General features: G+C 40.1%; 1 protein-coding gene across 1 annotated transcript in view; it reads left to right on the top strand.

Moving 5' to 3' along the window:
• Nucleotides 1-18,708, top strand: part of ODAD2 (outer dynein arm docking complex subunit 2) — a 1,637,397-nt gene that overhangs the window by 1,556,803 nt on the left and 61,886 nt on the right. The gene's annotated exons all lie outside the window — the stretch shown is intronic.

Below are 18,708 nucleotides of genomic sequence, written 5' to 3'. Positions count from 1 at the left end.
GTAGGTTGCTAAAATCACAGGCACTAGCTAAAATGTTGTGTAGCCCTCCTCAACAGGTATCAGCTCCATCCACCTCCCTTTCTGTCCCACCTCTGACTCCATTGAGCTCGGAGCCGGAGTTCGTTGGGGTTCGAGTAGTGGAACCGTCAGCTCCGATAACTATATCTCCTTCGGTTCCGACGTCGGGAACTGGACGCCAGGGCTCCCTCGTCGGCTCCGAGGGGGCGAGTGGCATCAGACCCTTGTCCAACCCTGTTCTCCCTCTCGGAGTATCGGCACAGGTGAGCTCGGCTCCAACATCGGCCTCGGAGCCATCCCCTTCAGCACGGAGAAAGTTTCATATTTCTTTGGAACCGGAGCTTTCTCTGCCTCGAGGCAGGGATGCCTTTGAGGTCATGCGGAGTGTGCTATCTCCCAAGTCAGCTCCACTACCAGCCCCTCTGGCTCCGTCCCCTATAGTGTCTGTGCCAACCTCTGCTCCTCCTCCTCCAGACCCCAAGCATAGGTAACCGATGCTCCAGGACACCCCATTGGGTGTTTCCTCTTGTTCTGAGGCCTCCACTGATCACTCAGAGGAGCTCCCTCAGAAGAAGAAGTGCAAGAGGAAGCACATTGACTCCCCTGCGTCTGCCACATCTGATACAGACTTAGATGAATCGGAAGGGTCCCCGAGATCCCCCTCTGAAGATGTTTCCTTCTCAGACATCCTAGAAATGCTTAGGCAGAGGGGGAACTGGAATCCTCTAGCCCCTACCGAGGATGAGTCTGTATTCCTGGATGCTTTCGGTTCCCGACCTTCCACCTCCTGGGTTTCTCCACCTTTTGACCCACTTATGTCTGTAGTGGCTTGAAAGGCTTGGTCAGCTCTAGACACAGTGGAACCAACTCCGAGGAGACCTGGTAAATTTATTACAGCCCCCCAGGATAAGCAATTCCTTTCTAAAGGTGTGCCCGTTGATGCCATGGTGGTAGAAGCAACCACCAAAAAAGAGTTAGCAGAGACCTCTTCATCTGTTCATCCCCCTAACAAAGAGTCTAGGATGATGGACAGGTACAGAAAGTGAATGTTTGCTTCAGCGACCTTCTCCATGAGGTCAGTGAACTACCTATGTCATTTTACTTGACTTCAAAGGGATCTCCTTAAAGAGCTTGGCGATACCCTTCAAGATCCTACAGCTGAGGGAGCACAAGCCAAAGTAGCTTCCCAGCTAGCAACTCTAAATTCTGTAGTTAACTCCACCATGAGGCTCATTTTCTATGCAGCCGATGGAGCGAGTAGGGCCGTGGGCACGGGTGTAGCCCTTGGGAGGCATGCGTGGATGCGGCTGTGTCACTTTGCGGAACCCTTTCGAGAGTCCTTCACCAATACCCCCTTTGATGGCTCCTTTCTCTTTGGGCCACAGGTGAAAGACACGTTGACTAGGTGTGAGCAAGAAGGCAAGACTCTCTCTGCCATGGGAGTCCATTTTTCCACTCCCTCTAGACCTTACCCCAAGGGTCAGAAGAGTGGGAAGATGTGGTTCCATAAATCTCAGGGAGCCTTGCCTGACACACGTAGTGATTTTTCCTCCAGAAGCAGAGGGGGAAACAATAATAATAGACACCACCCTCATGGCAGAGGGGGTCCGCAGAACCAGGGCAACAGAGAATCTTTCTCTGATAAGCCCTTCCTGCATCCTTGAAGGGTTGCCCGACTGCTCACCTCTGGAGGCAGTCGGGGGAAAACTTTCACTGTACCCAAAAGCCTGGCAAAGTTTAACACAAGACAGATGGGTATGGTCCATTATATCCGGAGGTTACAAAATTCCCTTCCATCAACCCCCCTTACAGTCAAGGAAGACCCTTCCAGATGTTCCACCCAATCTGAAGGAGCAAGCAGTAATAGAAGTTTCAAAACTGCTAAAAAAAAAGAGCCCTCCAGGAAGTCCCCACAGACCAGCATGGATCCGGAACTTACTCAAGGTTCTTTTTAGTACCAAAAAAGACAGGGGACTGGAGACCAATTCTGGATCTCAGCAGACTAAACAAATCTGTACAAAGAACAAAGTTTTGGATGGTCATGCTACAGTCCATTCTTCCCTTCCTAGGTCAGGACAATTGGATGTGCTCGATAGATTTTCAGGATGCGTACTACCATATCAAGATGGACAGATGCTCCAGGAGATTTCTTCGCTTTTGGGTGCGGGCCAGTCATTACCAGTTCAGAGCTCTGCCCTTTGGTCTCACCACAGCCCCCAGGGTGTTCACTAAATGTATGGCAGTGGTCACGGCTCACCTGAGATGTCAAGAATTCCAGGTGTTTCCATATCTAGATGACTGGCTCCTCACTGCTACCACCAGGCATCAACTCCTACAAACGCGGGATTATACAATCATATCCTGCACCCAGCTAGGTATTACAATAAATTTCGAAACATCTGCCTTGTTGCCCTGTCAGTCTATCACTTACATAGGAGCAGACTTAAATGCAAGGGATATGTTTGCAAGGTTGCCACTAGAAAGAGTGTCCACAGTTCGACAACAAGTGCAAATTCTAATGCAGAGCCAAAGGATCCAAGTCAGGTATGTCCTTCAAACTCTGGGCTCCATGGCAGCTGCTATTCTTCTACTCCCACTAGCGCACTTCCACATGAGAATTCTTCAGTGGCTTCTTTTCACACAGTGGTCTTTCTAAGAGCTTCCCATGCCTCACATGATCCTGGTCATGGAGGCATGCAAAAGACACCTTTCTTGGTGGATGGTCTCCCCATTAGTTACTCAGGGCAGACCTTTCATACAACCCCCTCCGATAGCCACAGTGATGACAGACACCTCCCTGATAGGGTGGGGGGCATTATCTGGGCAGGACAGTTCAAGGCACTTGGCAACCTCACGAGTACCATCTGCACATAAATGTCCTAGAAATGAGAGCCATGCTCTTAGCGTTGCAAGCACTTCAAGACTCTCTTCCTTTCGGGACCATTGCAATTCAAACAGACAACATGTCAGTGGTGTGGTAAATCAACAAGCAGGGTGGAACCAGATCTTACCCCCTGTGTCGAGAAGCACTCAGACTTTGGCAGTGGGCAATTTCCTCCCAACGTTTTCTGATTGCGACTCACATCCCTGGGAGATCCAACGTCATACCGGACAGGCTCAGCAGAGCTATCCTCATGCCTCACAAATGGTCTCTGAATCAGGAAGTTACGGATCTTATTTTCCGCAAATGGGGACAGCCTTGCTGCGATCCTTTTGCCACCCCCTTCAGCAGCAAATGCAGCAACTACTTCTCCCTTCTTCTGCTTCCAGGTCACATACCCAGAGATGCTCTAGACCACGATTGGCCTCAGGGACTTCTTTATGCTTTTCCTCCGTTTCCCCTGATACCAAAAGTCATACAGAAAGCAAAATTGTTGGGTTGTAAAATGATCCTCATTGCCCCCTACTGGCCTCGACAGATATGGTTCCTGTTCTTGCACCATTACCTTCTAGATCAGCCCTGGACTCTGGACCCAATTCCAGATGATCTGATTCATCAATCAGGTGGGTTGCATCAATCCCTCCAAACTCTCCAGCTCACAGCTTGGTTGCTCCACTTCCAACCTTAGCCAGACTTCCCAGCATTTCCCCAGCAGTCCGTGAGATTATCGTCTCCTCTCATAAGTCTACAACTAGAAAAACTTATGCTAGCAAATGGAAATGTTTTTCTTGTTGGGCAGAGTCTAGGAATGTGGATCCCTTCTCAGCCCCGGTCCACGAAATTCTGGAATTCCTGGCACAATTGTTTCACTCCGGGGCCGCTTCCGCTACGATTAGGGTACAATTAGTGGCCATTTCTAATTTTCATATTGGTTTGTCAAATGCTAACATTATGTCTCATAAGCTCTGTAAAGCTTTTTTGAAAGGAACATCTCTTCTTAGACCTCCAGTGAGAGATCTCGCTCCCCCTTGGGGCCTTAATTTAGTCCTAAATTCCTTAATTCTGCCTCCTTTTGAACCAGCAGCATCCTGCTCCATCAAGTTTTTGTCTTGGAAGACACTCTTTCTGGTAGCTATCACTTCAGCTAGGCGTGTCTCAGAACTTCAAGCACTATGTGTTCATCCTCCCTACCTGGTGTTTCACAAGGACAGAGTTGCTCTGAGGACTAATCCTTCGTTTCTTCCTAAAGTCTGCTCAGAAAATAATATAAACCAATCTATAGATCTCCCTGTGTTCTTCCCAAATCATAGCAACAAGGCAGAGTACAAACTTCACCAATTGGACGTTCATAGACAATTGCATTTTTACCTGCACAGAACTAAAAAAATAAGAAAGTCAGACCAATTATTCTTTTCTTTTGCCTTAAACAAATAAGGTCTCCCAGTTTCCAAGGTGACCTTATCCAGATAGTTGTCCCACACTATTACTTTTATTTACCAGTTACGGAATAAAGAGTTACCAACTAAACCAAAAGGTCATTCTACTAGGGCGTTAGCCACCTCCGTAGCCTTTCAGTCTAGGTTGCCCATGGATTCTATCTGTGCAGCTGCCATGTGGGCAAACCCCCATACCTTTATTTCTCATTACAAGGTGGATATGGTCGCCCAGAGCAGAGTTGACTTTGGTTCCACTGTTCTGAAGAGTCTGTTCCACTGAGCCACCCAGGGTGTTAGGTGCTAGGGACGCTGTCCCAAACAGCAAGAATGAAGGCAAGATAGACAACTTAACATTAAGAAGTTATGTACCTACCATAACGTTCCATGTTAGTTGTCTTCATCTTGCCTTCTTTCTTGCATCCCTCTCTCCATCCCCCATCCTAGTGGATTGAGAGGAGTTCCTTTTTTCACTGGCTGAGTATTCTTTTATTGTTATTCTTCTGGCCAGGTCTTCCTAACCTATTCTAGATATTAGAATGCATGGAACAACCAGTTTTTGATAACTGGTTTCTTTCTTATTATGTCTGGATTAGCTATTTCAAATGAGATCTGGGTAGCTATCGCTAGGCATCATGGGATAAGGGGTAGCCTCGAGCCAGTAAACAGCTCTTGAGCTATTGAAGATGGCTGAGTCAGAGCCAAGGATCGGCTCTGATCCCAAACAGCAAGAATGAAGGCGAGATTAAGACAACTAACATGGAACGTTATGGTAGGTACATAACTTCTTATTCCCAGTTACCTCTTTCTTCCCCATTACACTTCAAAAAGTTTCCATCTTCCTGAAGAAAAAAACTTTGAAATCTGCTTGAGGTATAAAAATATCTATGCAAACACTTCCAAAAATCTTAAATCTTCTAGACTTTGTTGCATATTTGGGAGCCATACATATGCCCTGCCATTGTTTCCTTGTAAGTTGCTTATCCAGTTTTTTCTAACCTCCTCTGATTGATTCCTGTAGTTATTGTGCAGTCTTTTAATATGCCCTACCAATTATCCTATTTTAACAACAGCTTCTATTCAAGATTAAAAAGAGTCAGCCAGAGAAAGTATTTCATTTAGGGTTCCTTGATTCTTTTCTCTCTGCCTATACTTTGATATCAGTCCCTGATAGGGAGTCTCTAGCCTGCAGTCCAAATGTCTTCTGAGCTTGTTTCCCATTCTGTTTCCTTTCCTTCCCTTCTCTGGTTGTTTGCTCCTGTACCCCTAATTACAGTCATCCGTATAGGCAGAATCTCCATTTTTATGTTGACATAGTTCTTAGAATACTTTCTGCTAGTTTATGAATATAGTGTCCTGTATGGTTATTGTTATTCTGCTTAATGTTCTGCATCCAAAATCCCACTCTCTCCTTATTTCTTGAATTGCCCCCTGCTTCATCATCATCCATTTCCACTTTGAATTATAGCTTTCTGGTTGTGTTAAAATAAGAGCCTTAACTGTGTAGCTGTAAAATATCCCTTCAAATCAGATAATCCTTAACCACCTTGTTCTATAGGAAGGATCAACTTTTCCCACTTGATCCTTGCTTCCTCTCCCAGATAAAATCCAACTGTTTATTAATTACTACCCACAATTTCTCCTCTGGTTGATAAAAAATGCTTGATCTGCATCTAAAACTAAAGGGACTAAAAACTTTTTCTCTTCTTGTATCTTGCTACCCATATCCTTAAACACGAGCTTCCAGTTTCTCAGTTTTTGTATTATCTGTTGTTTAGTCTTTTCCCACATATCCACAGCTGCCATAACAGAATCCTTTATAACCTTTACTCCTAAGTACTTCATTTTAACATGTCCCCGTAAATATGAGTATCGCTGAACCAATTAATGTTTGGGTTTATAGTTTATACCTATACCTTTGTTTAATCTTCGCTAATGTTATATCCTGAAAATATATGAAACTGTCTCAGAATGTTCCACAACACTGAGATGTCCTTTTCTGGTTTTATCTGGTACAAAAGAATATCATCTGCAAATAAAGCTAACTTTTCTTGATTACCATACCAATTATATCCTTGAATTTCTGAGTCCTTTATTTTCTTTGCCAATGGCTCTAAATGTAATGCAAATAACAAAAAGGAAAGAGGACATCCCTGCCTGGTTGCAATGCTCAGGCACAACTTAGAGGGAAACCTACTAGATTATTTTTTGTGTTTGATCCCTCATATATCCTCCCAATTAATCTTATTGTATCCTGGAAAGAAAATACTTCCATTGCCCTACTCATAAAATACCAGCTTACTCTAGCAAATGTTTTCTCTGCATCAAGACCCATCAGAGTGGTACTGTATTACATTCTGCTTCCCTGTGGATCATCATTGTTCTATTTATGTTGACAAATGTTTGCCTCTTCTCCACAGAATGACATTGATCCATATCTATCAAGATTATACAACACATTTGCCATTCTTTTAACTGTTATAGACACCGACACTTTATGGTTTAAAATTGAAATGGACCTATATGAAGCTGGATATGATGGATCTTTACCAGCTTTAGGTATTACAACCATCACAACTTTCTTCCAGGATGTTGGTGTGTCCCCTCTTTTTAAAATACTGTTAAAACCTTCCAGATCTTTATCACTTTCTTCCCTCCTGGCTTCCAAACTACTGTAGAAATACCATCTGTTCCTGGAGACTTTCCTGCAGATTATCTGTCACTGTTTTTATCTCATCTCCTATCTTAATTGTTGAGTCTCATCTACCTCTGTCCTTGGTATACTTAAGCCTTCCATAAATATTTCCATTTGTGCTTGTTCATGATGTCTGCATTCCACATTCCTCTGCTTTGTACACATTTTCTTAAAATTGCTGAAATATCTCTAATACCTCTATAGGATCTCTGGTTATTTTTCTTGTTATAGCCTATGTAAGTTTGGCAACAACCCTTTCTACTTTCTGTTGCCCAAGTTGCCATGCTAAGAGTTTTCTGCTTTTGGAGATATTAACAGCAATCTTTCTAAACTCACCCTTATTATCTAGCTGCTCCCTTATTTTTTCTATAGCACTCAGCAGTTATGTCTCTTCCTTTTCTTTGAAATTCTCCTTATTATTTAATACTTTAACCTTTAACAGCCCCTCTAAATAATTATTGTTACTTCTAAACCATATCTCTTTTTATTTTATTTCTACCCTATTTTTAAACTTCACTTATATTTTATCCCACTCACCTACTATAACTTTTGAAGATATTTGTATCTTTCCTAATAATTTCCACTATCCATTCCTTAAATTCTTTTCTTCTTAATGAGCAGGTGGGGAAGCTTCATTGTCCTATTTTTCCTTCATTACCCTGCATCTTTATCTTAGTTGTTATTGATGCATGAGCTGAAATAGTTATTGGATGCATGTCAGTGCTCAATTACATGCAGGCATTCCTGTGAAATATAATTTCTGTCTAGTCAAGCCCAGTTATACTTTGGGGAATAATATGTAAATTATGTCTAGTTCCTACTACTGAATTCATGTTTTCCATACCAAATATTTTCACAAATGTCTTCAGATATCTACCCTCTTTGTTGTATTTTCCCTTTTAGGTCCCCCAGATGATTACTTATTTTTTTCAAATCAAGTTCCAGTCCCCACTTAGAAGTAATATTCTCTGCTGAAAGCTGATTATTTCTTCCAAAATTTTCTTAAGATCCATAATAGCAGGTTTAGGTGGAATAAAAATACATGCCAGTGTAATCTTCCTCCCTTGAGTAGCCCCTTACTACTACAAATCTACCATTACAATATTTTTCCCTCTACTATCACTACTGGAGCTCCTTTAGAAATTATTCTACATACCACCATTTTCCTTTATCCCTGATGTCCTGCTGGATATCCATTCTGAAATCCTATCTTTATAAAATTCACTTGCTCAGTTCTTTCCAAATGTGTACCTGTAGCATTTCTGTTTGCACTCTATTTCTGAATATAGTTCAATAGTCTTTTACCTTTTTGTCTATACCCCATACGGTCATTCGTGTTCCAAAATAAAATGTTTAATGCAGCCATTATGATAAGAACTTATTATTCCCACATATTACATATTGCAGCTTTCTTAAATGCCTTCCATCAGCTTTTAAGTTACATGCACCCACTAATTTTTGTCAAGTTGATCCTTTATACGGTTGTTTTATGTCATCTCCATTTGAACCTATGTCATATTATACAAGACTTCTTGTTTTAATGAAAATCCTTAAACAAAAGAAACCCCACCCCAAGTAACCTAACCACACAAAACTATGTACATTTTCAAATAATGTTTATGTTTGTTGATAGAAACAATTGTCCCAAGTCAACAGCTGCAGCCACAGGCATTAACCTAAATTAAGGTTATCCATGCTAAGATGTATGATGTAGCCTGTGCTCCCACTTCTACTTATTGCTGTCTGTTCTTGTCTTATGTTTATTCTTCTCCTGTATGTGAAAAACAAACTGTATGCTTTCAGAAAACATACATTTTTAGCCTTAGGAAAAAGTGCAGTCTGTCTTTAAATAATACTAAATTATACACTGTTCTAGTAAATGCATTAGTATACCAGATAAGCTGCTATCTCTTATTTACTTCCAATAATTTCAAACTTTTATTTTGTACTGAGCTGCTTGCTCTTGTACCTATTAATTTTACATTTCTCTCAGTAAACAATGTTCAGATGTCTTGATTTTTTCCCTTACCTTTAGTCAGTTTGTTTCCATGGAAACATAAGAACAAAATTTAGAGCTACCCTCAGATACAGACTTCTCAACTGGCGATGAATATTTATTTGTTAAATGAAAACTATTCATTACATTGTGGTCTTTCATTTAAAAAAATAAACCAAAGAAAAAAACACTTGTATTTACAAAAAAAGTTATCATTAAATTAAGCTAAGGGCATTAATCCAGACATTCGTCTATACAAAACAAAAATAAAACATTTCACTTCTACAAATATTATAATCTGTACACTTTTAGAACCCCATCCCCCACCCTAACATTCCACAATTACAACCTATTGACTTAAAAGTACTTTTGTCCAGCCTTTCTTTTTTTTTTACATTGTAATGTCTGCATTTCTTAAAATTAAAAAAGAAAAAAGGTATTTGTTTATTTTAGTATCTTCATCGCATATAGTGATCAATGCAAATTATTTACTATATAACGTGCAATTTATATCATAAAATGTTGAGCAAAAATTGTTTTCCTTTCAGTTATTCTTCCTTTTTTTCCCTTTTAGTGTCCTTCCAAAAATTAATGACATGAAGTGGGGCATATATCTTTCAGTCCCCCAAAAGTTTAACAAAGTCAACCCAAATCCAATCTTTCTAAGCCACTTTTTCTTGTCAAACCATATTTCACGAAAGTAATTGTTTTATAGTCTCACATTTATTCACTAATTTCAGTGTTGCTGGTCTTCTTCCTGTTCATCTCCATCTCCCAACCCCAGACTCCTCTTCAAGTCCAAGGTACTCCCGATTCTTCTAGGCAACTCTTGTGCTTTGGGATATTGGAAACGGTTTTGCAGGTAAAGTGTCTCTATGAGCCTTGAAACATAAACAACAAACCTTACTGTCAGAAGAATGAGAAACAGAGTCTTCTCTTTTATGGCTCACCCCTTGTTAGACAAAGTTTTGTATTCCTCTTTAGCCTGGTCTGCATCAAAAAATGACTTTGATCCTCCAGGAGAAAATATTTTGAAGTACGCTGGATACAACAGCTTGACTCTCAAAGCTGTCTCTTGACATTCCCTGATTACAGGGATAAATTTGCTTCTTTTCTGCCTGGTGTACAGTGAACAATCATTTTCCACAAACACTCTACTGTCTCCAGTTTTTAATATTTTGCCCTTCTGCCACAGTTTTGTCAGCATCAACTCTTTCTTCTGGTGTGTTTGCATCTTGGCCAATACAGGGTTTTGTCTGCTGTCTCATGGCCAAGTTTGGAGCATACACATGATGTGCCCTTTCAATTAACAAATGCTGCTGTGGAATACCAATCCAGTTACTTATTCATGCTTTCATAAAATTGATACAGTCTCTTCCTTCAGTTTCTCTGGTACGGTGGAATATCTCAGGTTTTCTCTGTGATGCTCTGTCCTCTAACCACCAAATTACTCAAATTTATCTGTTATACCAAAGCTGGAGCTTGAACTGCTACAGAATTCTTCCCAGTTAATGTTATATCTTCACCTTTTCAAGATGGTTTTCTTTCAGGCAGTCTTAAGTTTCGTCTCTACTGGCATCTGGGCAGTATACTTACTAGACTGGAACTGAATTTTACTAAACAGGCAGAATCACTGGCCCTTGTATATCAGTTATTGTTTTTACACTGGGAGAGCTGAAATTAAGCTGTTGATCAGTGTGCAGCCATCCTGGAAAGCACAAAATGCATATTATAGTTTTAATGGTTGTCATTAAAGTATATTAAGGTAGAAATAAAGTTTAAAGTGCACAGATTTTAAAGATGTCTATTCTGTTGTTTACCATGTATTTAAAACTGGATTACCATTATGAATATGTTGTTTGTTTAAAACTGCATTTGCTTTATGAATATACGTGAGGTTTAATCTGGACATTGAACACTAACCCTGGATCCTCATCAATTTGACTTTGTCAACAGAAAGCCCTGCCTTTTAAACTCATTAATTTCTTTGAAAAAGTAGCTGAAGCAGCTGATAGTGGTCATGTAGCACATACAACATATCTGGACCTGGGCAAAACCTTTGATACTATTTTCCATGCTGGTATTATTGACCAACATATAAATATGAATATAAATCCTTGTGTTGTTTGTTGGACAGTTATCTGGTTGTCTGACAAAATCCATGTGGTTAGAGTCACTGTTGCTACTTCTGAAAGCAAAAAACTTACCACTGGCATGCCAAACGGCTCAGTGTTGAACATCCTCCTATTTGGCATTTATTTCTCAGACTTTCGACCATCACTCCTGGCCTGTGGTTATCTAAGTTTGAAGATGACTGTAAATTAGGTGTTTGATGTTTCACTGACACACAGTTGCTCCAACATGACTTAAACAGTGTTAGCAATTGGTGAAAAGACAACAGTCTGAAATTAAATGTAAAAACTGCAGCTTAGTTTATTTTGGTAAACAAAACATTTACTTACCATATAGGTATGGTATGTACCCCCAGACAGACACTGTCATAGGGGATTTTAGGCACTCTAGGTGATAATTTCTTATCTTTTGACCATCATGTCAATGCAGTATTTCAGAAAGCCCTTCCCTCTGTCTCATATAATTTCCAGAGGCATCTCCACTAGATCCAGAGAAGTCTTAATTCCTATTTGCTCATGTCTCATCAGACCTGTTATTTAATATAATGCACCTTCTATCATGTGTTTGTTAAAACAAATCATTCAGCTTGAGAGACCTCAGAGATTCATAACTAAACATCAGTGGTCTCAAAAATCTGTCACTGTACCTAGTCTCGTATAGACCACTCTGAGGAGATCTGTGTCTTGGCTTTTGAGCCATGAAAGACCCAACCATCTTTGACCTCATATTCCTTCACAGAACAAATTGTACTGCAAATACACAGTTAAAGGAAATAAACTTTCATCAGCTGATAAATAAAATGTGTAGTTCTTACAGATTCATATCTCAATGTATCCCTTTCCACTGGAACAGACTTCCAATAAGTGTCAGAGTAGCAGCCTTGCCACCTTCAAGGTAAACCTAGATAATTGGATGACCAGCCTCAAATTTTCCCTCCGTCTAACTTATCTTGACCTCCTTGAGGCTGGAGGGAACTTTTTGAATAGGGAGTTTTGGCCCAGCTTGCAGTGGTCTGCCTAGTACATGCCTGTAAACCTGTATGTTACAATACTGAATAAGGCATTATAGGCGCATAGCAGATTATTATACTAACAGCTTAAGAGCCCATACAAGCCTAGCAAATATAACCTGATTTTACACAATGTATGACCCCTAGGGGCAAGAGGCTGGCATTGGTTTGTGCTTCTGCCTTTGAGTATCTTACAAATTGCTGCTGCTGTCCAGGGAAGGCTCTGTTTAATGTTAACAGGAAGCCTGTTCCAAAGAAGGGGCAATCTCTTAAACACATATCTGTTTCTCCAGTATGTTTTGAGTCTCTGACTAAATTTAGATCCCTAGATCAGGTGATCCTCATGCTGTTTGACTTGCAGATGTGTAGCAGCTTCATCTGGACTGGATTTGTGCATGCCTTGTAGGTCAGGGATAGGTTATCCCTTAATAGTCGGTAGGAGACAGAGTAAAGGGATAGGGCTTTTAGTCTCTCTACATAGGCCATGTTGTTTACACCCTGTACTTTCTTTGAGAACGTCTGAGGTCACTCCAGTTGCTGTAAGTGCTTAGTCAAATACATGCCAAATGGTGCATTATACGCAATTATTTGTCTAATGAGGGCTGAGTACAGCGGGGCTATAATTTCCTTGGATATGAATGCCATACTCATACTTATAAGTTGTATTACATAGACGGACATCCTTACTACTGTGGACACATGGAGGTTAAAGTTCAGGCTTCTATATATCATGTGCAAGTAGAGCTCAATTTCTAATTATTCAGACACAGTAACTTGTATGTAGAATTTATGAATGTTAAAGCAAGCAAATATTTAATAAACTTTTGATGTTCCATTATTAAAATGTGGTTATATAAAAGCATGGAATTTAAGATGCCTGTTCTATTGCAATAAGCACAATTGACACTGCACTAAAGTTATGGCAATATATGCCCATTTCAAAAATTATTTTTATGTTTACCTGTTATAGCTGTTATTTATTTATTTAAATTATTTCTTAATTGTGTTTGTTAAGCAGAGTAGTCTGACTGGGCTATGCAATACACATTTTCAGTGGAAGGATGAGGAGAAAAGCTCCAACAGTTAAAACAAGTTTGTTTATCAAGTATACATACATCATCTATTGAGAGTAAAATATTTCCGATACAGTAAAAGCAAATTTATTTTTTACAACATCTAGCAAGGAAAATTTGTCAAAATATCTGAAGTAGCTTAGAGGTGTACATTGAGAAAGGGAAGGATTACAGGAAGTCTATGGTTAAATATGAAAGAGATTTGAAACGAGAAGTAAGCTGGGAATACAGATGAAAGAAACATTAGGAGAGGGATGTTAAAGGGAAATAGAAAAAAAAGTATGCTGTTACAGGAAGGACAGCTAGAATTAAAATTTTTAGAGTGGTTTGCTGTGTGGTGATGTTTTTAAAGATAGTCTTTTCACTGAATACAGGAATGCTTCCTAGGTAAATATGTACTTGGTTAACTAGATTGAGTTAGTATCTTGAAGACATATCAACATGCAGGCATGATACGTTTCCTATGTTGTTTTGTTCTTCTTTCAGCTTTTCCTGGTTAGGGGTCGCCACAGCGGAACTCCGGTCTGTTAATGATTGTCAGTAGATTTTTATGGTGCCGAGGTGCCAGCTCGACACCCAACCTTCAACGAAGGCACGCCTATTCACACATGTCTTTCGAATGCCACTCGACTTTGGGGAGGACATGCAGACTTCCTATGTGTTATGATATTATTATTGAACCTACTCACATACTTGAAAAGGGGATAATTTTATTACTGTTTGTTACTATTTGATAAATTGTTTTTGTCAGGGCAACATGCTATGAGTTCATTGAGACGTTATGATGCTATTAATAACTCTGGGGCTGATAATCATAGTTAGCATGCCTAGTATATGACATGCTGTTGTGCAGGAAGGAGGCATGCAGAGGCATGCTGCAATTCATAATATCCACTAGAACTACTGCACAGCAAGGGAAACAGCCTGGGAAAAGACATCTACAAATGGCTGTATAATGTCATGCAAATGAAGGTATGCAGTTTTATTGGTGTGTAATGAGATGCAAATGAGTGACCCTGAAAGCAGGCTATGTTTCATAGACATAGGGAACAGACACAGTAAGTTGAATGGCACAATAAAAGCAACAAGCTCATAGCAATTTGTACAGCTGCAACAAGCAAAGATGCAAGGCACAGTAGCATTATTTATAAGTGCTACCACCTCTCATGTGGTAGCATAAAATTGCCTGGTGGAATAAATGAAAAAAATACTGGCAGTACATCACCTCCTACCAGGAAACTTGCCAGCATTTGACAGACTGTTTTCAAATCGACAGAGTGTTAGCATTGGTTGACATGTATTGCCCACGAACAGGACCATGGGAAGGGTGTGGACTTCTTATACCAGTGGATTTCACGGTATGTGAAACACTGCTTATACCAGCTACCTGGCCCTTACAGAGTGAGACAGGTTACACATTGAGCATATCACAGTCATCAGCCTGTATAATGCTTCAGTATGCTGTTTCCACATGTGATTGAGCATATCTCTTTTGTAAACACACCGAGTAGACAAGTCAACACCATGTGTGGACTCTATGACACTACTTGCTTCCCTGAAGTACTGCATTCTGTAAATTGCACACACGTGGCAGTAAATGCCCTACCTAGTATCTACAGACTATGTTTTATCAGCAGGAAGGACCATCATGCTATCAACTGCCAGGCAGTGTGCAACAGTCAGTGCTTGATAATAATTATGTTTGCGCAGCACTCTAGCATTGCCTATGATTAATGAATCTTATGTATGTAATGAATGTAAGTCATCTATATTGCTGTTTTATACATAGTCATATTCCATTAGGCCACCTAGTTGGTAAGTGCAGGCCATGTGCTAATCAGATGTATACAGAGCCAAAAATTGTGTGTACTAATGCCTCAGCCATGTAAGTCTCCACTGTGTTTCAGGTGATGCCATATACCCACTTCAATCCTGGTTGATGAAGCCTGTATCATGGCTGAACTGTAGTATAAAATCACCCATGTGCAAACCAGAAACATCCCAAAGTGAATATTCTGCCTGCAGAAGGTTCAGTACTCCTGACAAGAATACATCTTGGGAGGCACTGCAGTATGCCCCCTGCCACAGTCTGAAGTCTAACTATATGTCCAGAAAACCTCTCCAACCACTACAGCATAAATTGTCACAACCAGCACACCAACCTCATGTACTGTTAGAAGAAAAATGTCCCATTGCCCCAGTGGTCTTATTACTAGTAGAAGTAAACTAAATTAAGGGCTGTTTACAATGAAGTGGCATTTAGCACAAAAGCTGCATGCCAGGGTGCTCTCCTCCTTGTTAGTATGTTCATCATTTACTTCTACATTCTCACTTCTTAAGAGGGACTTTACATTGTTCCCTTTCTCACATGTAATAGCATCTGAATCTACACTCTGTTGTTGTTTGCCTTTTCGGCTTTTCCCAGTTAGGGGTCGCCACAGCGGAACTCCGGTCCGCTAATGATTGGCAGTCAATTTTTATGGTGCCGAGTTGCCAGCCTGACACCCAGCCTTCAGTGAAGGCACGCCCATTCACGCATGTCTTTCGGAGGCCGCTCGACCGTGGGAAGTACATGCAGACTCCACACAGAAGGCACTCCAGCCAGTCTACACTCGGTGTTTCTATGAAATAACTCTTCTTTTGTTAAGAATCCTTAACTGCGAGTATGTCCATGCAGTAATTAACAGTTATTCTAACATCTCAGACTGAACTTCTCAGTTTATTATTGTCTTCACTTTCCAGTTAGTAGAATGTCTAAATTTACTGTTTATGCCTGATCTTACTTCATCTGCTATCTGATTGGCTACATTAATATTATAATCCCTGTTTGTGAATAGTTCTTTCAGATTTTCAAAATTCTTACTCCAGTTTGTGATTTGCTGACAATCTTAGAAGCCTTACTTCTAATGTTTGTCTTCACAAAATGATGATGTGCATTATTGTAGCTATGATAGCTATTGATGAAAGCCTCTTTCCTGCTGACACAGGGCTTCATTTCCAAATAGTATATAAGAGATTCAGAACAGTGAACTGTAAAATTGTGTGGCTGATGCAGTCTAATAAATATTGCATCATCAGTTCTGGGCTCCTGGACTCAGGCCATTCTTCCTCTCCTGGTTCATCTAAGCTCTGGTAATGTACCCATATAGCTTAGCCTACTATAACTGTAATCTAATGAGGAATATAGAACAGTTGTGTTAGTTAATGTACCATAACAGTAGGTGTTGGAATAGATCACCATTGCAGGAGGAACACCCACCTTTCATCCCCCATTTTTGTCAGTATGAAGATATTTTTATTTATGCATTGTTTTGTATATGTAATGATACTGTTTTATTGTGTTTTCTATGGTCTGAAGAAGTGTCTGTTGAGGCATGAAAGTGCTAACTCAATAAATTTACTTTGGTTTCATACTACTCGAGTCGTGGTAGTTAAGTGGATTTTTCTTGTTTTTGATTGATTTTGCTGTTTTTCGCTGATACCTTTTCCACAGTGGCATTATTTGTGTTTTTACTTTAGACTGTTTTGGACTTTTGCTGCTGTGAACCATGTGGATTATGTTCCTAAAATGAATATAAATTCACGAAAATCCTTTGAGGCTGTGATTCATTTAACTGAGAATCCATTATTGAGGTGTGATGTTAATGCCTCTAAAATGCTTGAAGAAAGCACTGAATATGATTGCTCACTGGTGGAACCTGAATTGAGAGCCTTGGAGAATGATCTATATAAGCTGAAGAGGTACTAATGACAAAGCTTACATCTAGAGGCTTGTCTGCACCACAAGGTAGTTCCTAGAGGTCTACATATTCTTCGTATACCAACATATGGTGAAACTTATATGGACTTATTGAAGGATTGGCAGCAGCTTAATTTAGATTTAAGTTTTAATCATATTCGTTTGTTGGTCAAGTATTTTGTGCCTTTTGAGGATGATTTAGTCAAAGTCATCGGTGAACGACAATTGAAACTACAACAGATCCTACCTGATAATGTTTTTACTGACACTCTCAATGATTTGACTGTGAAAATTAATTCCTTCCAACTCTGCCTAATGAACAACAAGAGACAGAAGTTGGACAGGGATTCACGTGATTTTGTGGCAGGCCATGTCTTCTCTTGGCCACGTAACCCCGTGTCAGGTTTGAATTTGGTGCCAGTGAACACGCAACATGAGAGAGGGCCTGGACTGGACGCGAATGTGGAACCTAGACCTGAGACGTCATTGCGTGTACTGGAGACGTCAGTGGTGCCTGATTCCTCTATACCTGCAGTGTCTGCTGGAAATAACACACTTTCTGAGAATTTATCACTCCCTGGTGTTTCACCGAAATCGATAGGTGAAGGTTCTTTGGCAGTGAGACCTAAGGCAAATGCTACTCATGTTACCCCTTTAGTGTTCCAGTCTCTCCATTTGCCTATAAGGGAGATGAAACCTGCCAAGGATATACATCAATTGAACAGGGGGAGGAAGCGTTCACTTCAGTTGTCGGGAACCGAGAGAACAGCCACTCAGACAATCAAGAAGATGTGGCAGAAAACGACCGGAGACTGATTTTTAATATCTCAAGTAAGACGTTTTCACTCATTGAAATGAGAGTGCTTAGTAAGGGTATGTCTTTTATACCTGCTGCACAAATGACTTTAACTGATGCTATTCTAGACTTAACAATGTTTGCACGCAATGTCATGCAACATACGCTTTTTGCTAGTGATATAGGAATGACCAATGTTTACAGGAAACTTAGTTGCTTTGTTCCTGCTTTGGACTCTACTTGTTGATACCTTTGTCCGTTTATGTGAGAAGGATGTCAGGAATTATTTTCTGAATAAATCGTATGTGAATAAGAATAAAGTGTTTAAGAATATGAATAGGGCTGAATGGCTGGCATCGAGGTCAATGCAAACTGATGAAACGGTTGTGTGTAGACCGGCAAATAAAGGAGGGTCGTTGGTTATACTAGATCAAGAGTTTTATTTAGTATTAATGTATGATATGTTACATGGTATGAATGTTTATTCTGTTATTAATTTGGATGTTGTTCATGGTGTTATTAATAAGGTTGAAGCCATTCTTAAGAGTTATTTAGCTGAGAGCCTGATTACCTTGGATTTATATAATTATTTTAGGATTTCTTATCCACTTATTCCTAAGTTAAATGGACAACCCAAGATACATAAATCTAAGATCAGACTCCCGATGTGACCTATGGTCTCTGGTGGGGGGTGGGCTACGGAGTCTATATCCATTTTTGTTGAGAAAGAGCTTAGGGTGTTAGTGGATAGGTCTGATGTTATCTTGAGAGATACAAGTGTTTTTTAACGGATTTATCTGATTTTTTTAAGTTAAATGGTAATGGGGATGTGTTATGTTTTTTAACTCTGGATGTTCAATCACTTTTTACCAAGATTCCTAATGGTGAAGGTTTGAGAATGTTGAATGATGTTTTGAAAAATATACACAACATTA

The sequence above is a fragment of the Protopterus annectens genome, chromosome 3.part1 (assembly GCF_019279795.1).
Source record: "Protopterus annectens isolate FY-2018-M chromosome 3.part1, PAN1.0, whole genome shotgun sequence".
Classification (NCBI taxonomy): Eukaryota; Metazoa; Chordata; order Ceratodontiformes; family Protopteridae; genus Protopterus; species Protopterus annectens.
This window is presented reverse-complemented; position numbering and strand designations above follow the sequence as displayed.